Raw genomic sequence first — 8,719 nt, forward strand, 5'->3', positions numbered from 1 at the left:
GATGCCCCATATTAAATCAAGGGAAAAGGCTCTATCAAATTTACTGAGAAAATTTCATGTGATAATACATACTATGTTGAAGGATTGAACTAAAACTTGTTGAGTGTATCAAAGTTAGGCAATGTAGGCTAAAAAGTAGAATTTGGAAACAAAACTACCAAGATCTATGATACTGATGGAAATCTGATAGGAAAAGGTGAACAAACTAGGAGTAACTTGTTTTACCTAGATATGGAAGATGCAACTTGTCTTGTTGTTGGATTTGATGATGTGTGGTTATGGCATAAAAGGTTGTGTCATGTTAACTTTGACAATCTGATTAGCATCAACAAAAATAAAAAAGTCAAAGGGTTGTCTAAACTGAAGAAACTTGAAAACATAATGTGCAAACAATGTCAACTAGGGAAGATGACTAAATCTAGTTTCAAAAGCAAAACATATCCTTCTAAAGAAGTACTAGAGCTAGTCCATACAGACTTATGTGGTCCAACAAAAGTGCAAAGTTATCTAGGAGACAAATACATAATGCTATTTGTAGATGACTATTCCAAGATGATGATTTCTATGTTTTTAAAGAAAAAATCTGATGCATTTCAAATGTTTAAGTGGTATTTGGCTAGAGTTGACAAGGAAAAAGGGAAGAGTCTGAAATGCCTAAGGTCAGATAGAGGAGGTGAGTTTACATCATAAGAATTTGAAATAATTTGCAATGACAAAGGTATCAAAAGGATAACATTAGCACCAAGAACTCCACCATAGAATGGTATTGCTGAAAGAAGGAATAGATCAGTGATAGACTATACTAGAACCTTGATGATGGAGAAAAATGTTTCTCTAAAGTACTAGAAAGAAGTTGTAAGTACTATTGTTTACACCCTAAATAGAGTCCAAGTCAAGAAAGGTACAAATGCAACACCTTTTGAACTATGGTATGGTCACTCAACTAATGTAAAAAATTTTAAAGTATTTGGTTGTAAATGCTATATTCTTAAAGATACTAGAAATGTCAAGTTTGATGCAAAGAGTGATGAAGGCATATTCCTTGGCTACTCCACTAAAAGTAAGGCATATAAATGTTTGAACACTAACACTAATAAGATTGTGGAGAGTGCAAATGTAAATTTTGATGAGCATGCAGAAGTTCAGGTTGATGGAACTAAGCAATCAGAAGATTATAGATCCTTTATAAACTTCTATGAAGGAATGACTATTGAAGACAATGCTGCAAATCTAGTTGGGAATGAACAAAAATTTTCAGTATTAGCCAAGTCATAGCTAGTGAATGTTGAGCTACATTTAAAAGTCAAGCTGCAAAATGAAGGAAATGCACATTTTGATTTTGAAAATAGTATACATGAAAGAGATGATGAAGTACCAGATGAAGAAGAACAAAATGACTCTAAAGCTGAAGGATCAAACATGGAAAGAAGGAAAAAACCAAGTTAGCCAAATATGTAAGAAGACATCACCCTATAGATAAAATCATTGGTGACAAGGATGCAAGAACAATGACAAAGAATAGAATAAGAAATGAATCATGTCTGCTAAGAAAAGTTGAGCCCAAAACAATGAATGATGCACTACAAGATGATGACCAGTATAAAGCTATGGAAGAGGAGATAGATCAAATTGAGAAGAACAAAACGTAGACCCTAGTTCCTAGACCAGCTAATAAGAATGTAATTGGTACCAAATGGGTGTTTAGAAACAAACTTGATGAGAATGGTGAAATAATAAGAAACAAGGCTAGATTAGTTTGCAAAGGCTATGCACAAGAAGAAGGACTGGATTATGGGGAAAAAATTTCTCTTATTGCAAGAATGGAAGGAGTAAGAACACTACTTGCATATGTTACATACAAAGGTTTCAAAGTCTACCAAATGGATGTCAAGTCTACCTTTCTAAATGGTATACTAGAAGAGGAAGTCTACATAGAAAAACCAAAGGGATTTGTTGATGACAACAACAAGGATATGGTCTGCAAACTGCATAAGGCACTTTATGATTTGAAAAGAGCACCTAGAGCATGGTATGAGAGATTGCACAAATATCTTATGAAGATTGGATTTGAGAGAATAGATGACAAAAACAACATGTACATCAAAGTTGAAAAAGGTAAAGATATTTTGATATCTGAAATCTTTGTTGATGATATGATATTTGGAGGAAAAGATGGTCTATGCAAAGATTTTACTGATCAAATGAAGCATGACTTTGAGATGTCAAAGTTTGGAGAAATCAAGTTCTTTGTTGGATTTCAAGTACATCAATTGAAGCATGGTATATTTGTGACCCAATCAAAATACATTAAGGAGATACTCAAGACATTTGGATTAGAAGAGTCAAAACCAGTCAGCACACCAATGGCAATAGGACATAAGTTATCCAAGAATGATGAATCAGCTAAATTGAATTAGACAATGTATAGATCAATGATTGGAAAGTTGCAATATGTTGTACATAGTAGACCATACATTGCATTAGCTATTGGAATAGTGGCAATATTTTTTGTAGATCCAAGAGAAAATCATCTAATGACAGTAAAGAGAATACTAAGGTACCTAAAAGGAATTGATGACTTTGGTTTGTACTATAAGAGGAGTGAAAAGTTTGAACTAAGAGCCCATATTGATGCATATTGGGGAGGTAATATTGATGATAGAAAAAGTACCAGTGGAGGAGCACTTTTCTTGGGAAAAATATTTATTACATGGACTAGTAAAAAGCAAAGTTGTACCTCACAGTCCATAGCAGAAGCTGAATATGTTGCAGTTGCTATCAATTGCACAAATATTGTATGGATCAAACATTTGTTGCAAGGTATGAAGGAAGAGGTAAATGAGCTTGTGATAATACAAGTGCTATCAACATATCAAAGAACCTTACAATGCATGCTAAAACCAAGCATATTGCAATCACATACCACTATGTAAGAGAATTGGTGGAAGACAAACAAGTGAAGATGGAGTATGTAAGCTCAAAGGAACAAATTGCTGACATCTTTAAAAAAGCACCACCTAAAGATACTTTTTAGTATCTTAGAGGTAGGTTAGGGGTGGTACCCCTAGCCAAGGCTACTTAAGAAAAGCAAGATTTCCCTGCATCAAATGAACTAATTGTTGAAATATTACACATTGATGTAGAGGATACTTACTTTAGGATTCATGCCTAAAGTAATTGAAGTGATGAAGTTCCCAATTAGTCATAAGCAAGGTGATAGAGGGAGAAATTGAATGAACTTGAAAATGCTACACTTACATATTAAGATGCTAAAATAGTATGTCTTTGGTGTTGTTGTCAAAGAGGGAGAAGTAACAAAAAAATGATCAACAATATTAGAGGGAGAAATGTCAAGAAACTAAAGTACACAACTATTGAGAATATAAAGAATGAAGAAAGAGGGAGAAAATGCTAATCAAATGAAGATTGAGGGAGAAATAGTAGAACTGGTCAAAAATTGACAAAAGAAGATGAAGAAGCTGAACAGATATAGTAGAAGATGAGTAATGCATACAGAGGGAGAGAAGAAAAGAAAGGATACAACAACTAAGAGGGAGAAATAGAAATGAAGCAATCAAGATAGTAGATCAAAAGAGTGAGATGTGAAAATTGATGGTAACACAATTACTTTTTGGCATTTGACTTACTATTTTAATCTAGTTAGCATGTGGTTGAATAGTTTAGTTTGATGGTTGATCAGTTTGGTTTTCCATCAATGCAAAAGAGGGAGATTGTTGAAAATTTGATTGAAAAGCTCATTGTTGAAGATCAAAGAGGGAGATTGTTGCAAAGAAGGAAGGTTTTTATTAAAAGAATGTTTCCAATCATTGTTTTGTCATTGATGTCAAACCTGCTATTTGTAGGAATGACAATTTCTTATAATAGCCAAGTACTATCACTTAGTTGATTGATGAAGAGGATTTGATCAAAAATATGTAACAAGAGTACCTAAGGGAAAGGTTGAGTTATGATGTTTGAATGAAGTGCAAGGATTAGTTAAGACTGGTTAAATAATATATTGATAACATACTCAAAGATATAGAGGTTGGTCACACTTAGAAACATTAGAAGTATAAGTTGTAACAAGGCTGACTGCAAAGCTTAAATTAAGTTCATCAGTGGGTGCCGAGCAAGCTAGTTGAAGCCAAGAAAATTCTCAGTTGGAGTTGAGTAAAAGGAAAATCTAGTGTGTGACAAGTGATCTTTAGGTACCAAATGGAGTTCAAGTGTCAAGCATCAAAAAATCTTAGTAGGTTCCGAGTGAACTTTGTGCCGAGTGAACTTTAGGTGTTGAGTAAACTTCAGGTGTTGAGCATCAATAAAATGTAGTTGATGCCGAGTAACAAGTATGTGCTAAGCATCAGTATTTCAATAGTGTCAAGCTACTGCATTATTTTAAATGATGAAGATTTGCCAAATCTGAGGTGACATAGTTGTTATCTTGAATTTTGTGAACTAGTTGGAGGATAAGGATAATGAGCTAGTGGCACAAAATTCTATGTAAACTATTTTTGGGAAAATTTAAAAGGATTATTCAAGAAGTTTCTAGAGGAAACAAAATATGGGTTAGATATAATGAATCCTACCTAATCCATACAAATTGAAATCACATTTGAGGAAGAATCAAGCAGGAAAAGAAGTTCTAGACTTCTATTTAAGGAGTCACAGACCAAGAAGCAAATGTTGTTGTTGGAGTGCCAAATTGTGAAGTGGTTAGAATGGTGTCAAGGAGAAGGCATCTAGGAGAAGGAAGAATAAAGCATAGAGACTCTGATTCATCAAGTGGTCAAGAAGAGATGATTACACTAGTACATTGAGCATAAAGACTCGAGGAGACAAAGCTTGAAAGGAGGACAAGCTATCAGAGTTGCAGAGATTTAAGACCAAGCAATGTGGAGAGTTAAATGGTGATTTGAAATCTACAAGTTGAGTTGTATTTTGTAATCAAGTCAAAATCCCTAATTGTTACTCTCTAGAAATTGTATTAGTTAGGATAGAAGGAAAATCCTATGGACTTAGGTTGGCCTAACAGTCATTTGTAAATCCTTTAACAGGGTGGCATTCCAAGTGAATGTTCTAAAGTTGTCTAACCAGACCCACTTCTAATAGGGTGGTTAAATCCTTTAACCAGGTCATATTTAATAGTGTATTGTAAGCCTTTAATAGGGTAGGCCTTTCATAGGGCATCACTTTAGAAGAGTGAGAATTGAGTAGCAAGTTAGTGGTGGTTTTTACCAAATTAGGTTTCCACATAAGTTAGTGTGTTATGTGTTGATCTTTTTATGTGTTATTCTTGCATGTTGATTTACAATAACTTGCTAAATAGGAAAGTTAAAGCTTGGATGAATGAATGGTTGAATGGGCTCACTACACTTGGTGAAAATGTTTGAATAGGAAATTTGGACCTTGAATAACAAATTCAGCTCCCCCCCCCCAGTTATTCTAAAGCATTTCTATCACTTACTGATTCCAAAACTTGAATCTTTATCTCTAGATTTGAAGCTAAATCAATTAAGATGTCATCAATAGAAAGATTATGATCTCTTTGGATTAGATACTTTGCTAAAGCTATCTCTCATTGCATAACCTCCAAGTAAGGTATCAATATTGGTTAGATGGAGATAATTGTGGCCCTCATTCTACTATATGTTGTATGTAGCTCAATGAATCTACCTTTTGAGAAAAAAAGTGTGTTATAATTTATTGAACTTGATCCAACTAAGTAGGAGATAGAACTTCCTGATAACTTCATGTTAGCTTGAATCTTCTAAATGTTTACTTAAAATTTATTAGTAAATTGTGACACATCACAAAGAATATTGTATAGATCTTGTAACTTCTCCACAGGTTCTTCTAGATTCTTTATTAGTGCCTGCAACTCGACTTTCTTTACTGTAATTATAGTAGAAAATTTCTCCAATACTTTCATTTCAAACTTATTCTTAGACTAGGCCATAAGTTTTTCATTTGCCTCAATATCCTTATTGTTGACTTTTTCAACTATCTACACTAACTAAGATATAATAGGGGCATATTCATCAATATTCTCAATATCAACAAATATGTCCTTGATATCATGCAACACTTTTTCCTATTGTTGTTCTCTCCTTAACTCTTCTTGTCTTTTGTTCCTTGCTAAAATATCTTGCAAGATGATAGTTTGTTCAAATGTGAGATGTGTTCTAGATCCCATATTAGCATTTCTATAAATTCATCTAGAGTAAAAATATTACCTAGATAACTATCCTCTTTCTTCTTTCCTTTTCCTTTCTTTGGAGTTTTGCTCAACATGGTTTGAGTTAGATTAGGTGAGGGGGTGTTGCCACTCAATCTTACTTGTATTTTATTGTTGGGAACAATAGTAGTAGTACTCGATAGTAAATTATATATTTCTTTCTCTACTTATCTTTGTACAATCTCCTTAGTTTCCTCATCCAAAGGTCCTAAGACATATGGTCTTGTTTGACCTGCAGTAGTGAGCTCTACATTTGTTTCCTTTTCTGGTTCCTTTTGTTATTTCTTATCCTTTGCTGACTCCTTGATTTCTATTATCAATTTTTTGGTTTGAGATGCATTCTATTTGTTTTGCTCCATATATTTTATTTGTTCATTGAAATCAACAATTTTGACTTATGTTTCTCCTCCCTGAGGATAGTCCTTTATTTTTTGTAATGCAAGAGTGTCAAGTGTGGTGACATGAATAGGAGATATGTTTCCTTATAGGCTCAACACATCTAAATCTTCTTCATCACCATGTGATCATCTTCAATAGTTACATTTTCGACTTCTTTCTCCTATCTTCTTCTTCTATTAGTCAAAAAATGCTCTTCCACAATAATTCATTTTTTTGTAAAACAACCTCAATTTCTTTTTGCAAAATCATGAATAGTCTATATTTAGGAACAAATTGGTTCCTATACTTCTCTAAAAATGTTATCTTTTCCTTATTTGTCAACTTAGGCATGATTTTGGCTAATGTAACTTCTTTTATTTGCTTCTCAATTATAGTTTCCTAATGTCATTTTGTGCCAATTCTACAATACAAATCACTAGGAATTTTATATTCCATCTATATAGGTGCTAAATTATGCATAGCCATCATCTCTATTATGGTATCTTCTACCATAGTCTTATCTACATCATTTAATGTTCCATTCTTAACATATTTAAAGCTCAACAAGCCTATAGATTTTATGATTTTCCACATACCTCATCAATATTCTTAGGCTTATTATTTGCAGTGACTCGATGGTGAACAATTTCATCAAACTTGGTCCTCTCTACATCTTCCTCTTTAGCTTCTTTTTTTATTTATTAGCCTTATCCTCTTTGGTTGATCTTTGGTGGCTAGCATTTTGACGTAGTGCAAGGTAGGAGAATCCCCAAAGGAGATGTCCTATCCCCTAGCTATAAAACCACACAATAGAAACACAACAACAAGGAGCAATAATGTAAGATCTGATACCAAACTACAATAATTTATTCATAAAAGATAACTGATTACATGCAATATGCCCGACTGTAAGGCCTTTTAGGTTAGGTCCAGATACAAATAGCAAATTAAAAAAATCTATTCTGCAAGATCCAACAAGATCCAACTTACAACCAATCTCAGCTAGTCCAGATACACAACTAGATAAGAACACCAAGAAGAATCCACACTTGTACCTATAGGCCCACCAAGCGATCCTCTAGTTCTCAGGCCACAGCCCTAGCTCTTCAAAATTTGCATATACTTCATTTCCAAAAACTTTCCTTCTAAAGACTCAACAAGAACTTTATTTATACTTGCCAAAATGGCTTACAGAAAATTTTAGAACATACAAAGTAGGAAGGATGACCCAAAAACAATCAGGACACATCCCAAGAAAAGATCTTAAAATAAATATTGTGATTGAGATACATCTCACAAGTTGGCTCGTAGAAATCACATCCAAATGTTGACACTTGGCATAAATAGGAAAACTTGGCACACATAGGGTAACTCAGTAGCAACTAGAACTTGGTAGCAATTGGAACTCGGTAACAATTGGAACTTGGTAGCAACTGGAACTCGGTAACAACTGGAACTCGGTAGCCACTAGAACTCGATAACAACTGGAACTCGATAGCCACTAGAACTTAGTAACAACTAGAACTTGGTAACAACTGAAACTTGGTAACAACTTGAACTTGGTAGCCACTAGAACTTAGTAGTAACTGGAACTCGATAACAACTAGAAACTAGAACTCTAGGTAACTTGGTAGCAACTAGAACTTGGTAATAAATGGAAATTGGAGCTCAGTAACAACATGCAGGATTGCAAGAAAGCCTATGATGCTCCTGTATCAGACTTCCCAAGTCAATAGAAAAGTGTGTCCCACACTTTGATGCCCAAAGAAAGACCAACAACCATCTTCATCTTCACCAAAGGTTTCCACCTCAACAGGAACAAGAAAACTAATCTGCACATCATCCACATCTGCATCATTCTATCAAACACCAGAATCTCATCCATCCAATCAAAATGCTCACTCCTAGGAACAAACTGAACATAATACTTCAACATCAAATCCTCATCCACAACAACAACTAATGAATCCACACCAACAGCAACAAACTCCATATTAGCCATGAAATCCACATTAGAAGAAACATGTAGATCTCCATCAACACATGCCAAACTCACAACCCCAATAATCTCATTGCTCACAACAAGATGCTCTACAATACATAACT

The sequence above is a fragment of the Cupressus sempervirens genome, chromosome 4 (genome assembly GCF_028749045.1).
Source record: "Cupressus sempervirens isolate cs-2001-9-10 chromosome 4, ASM2874904v1, whole genome shotgun sequence".
Taxonomy (NCBI): domain Eukaryota; kingdom Viridiplantae; phylum Streptophyta; class Pinopsida; order Cupressales; family Cupressaceae; genus Cupressus; species Cupressus sempervirens.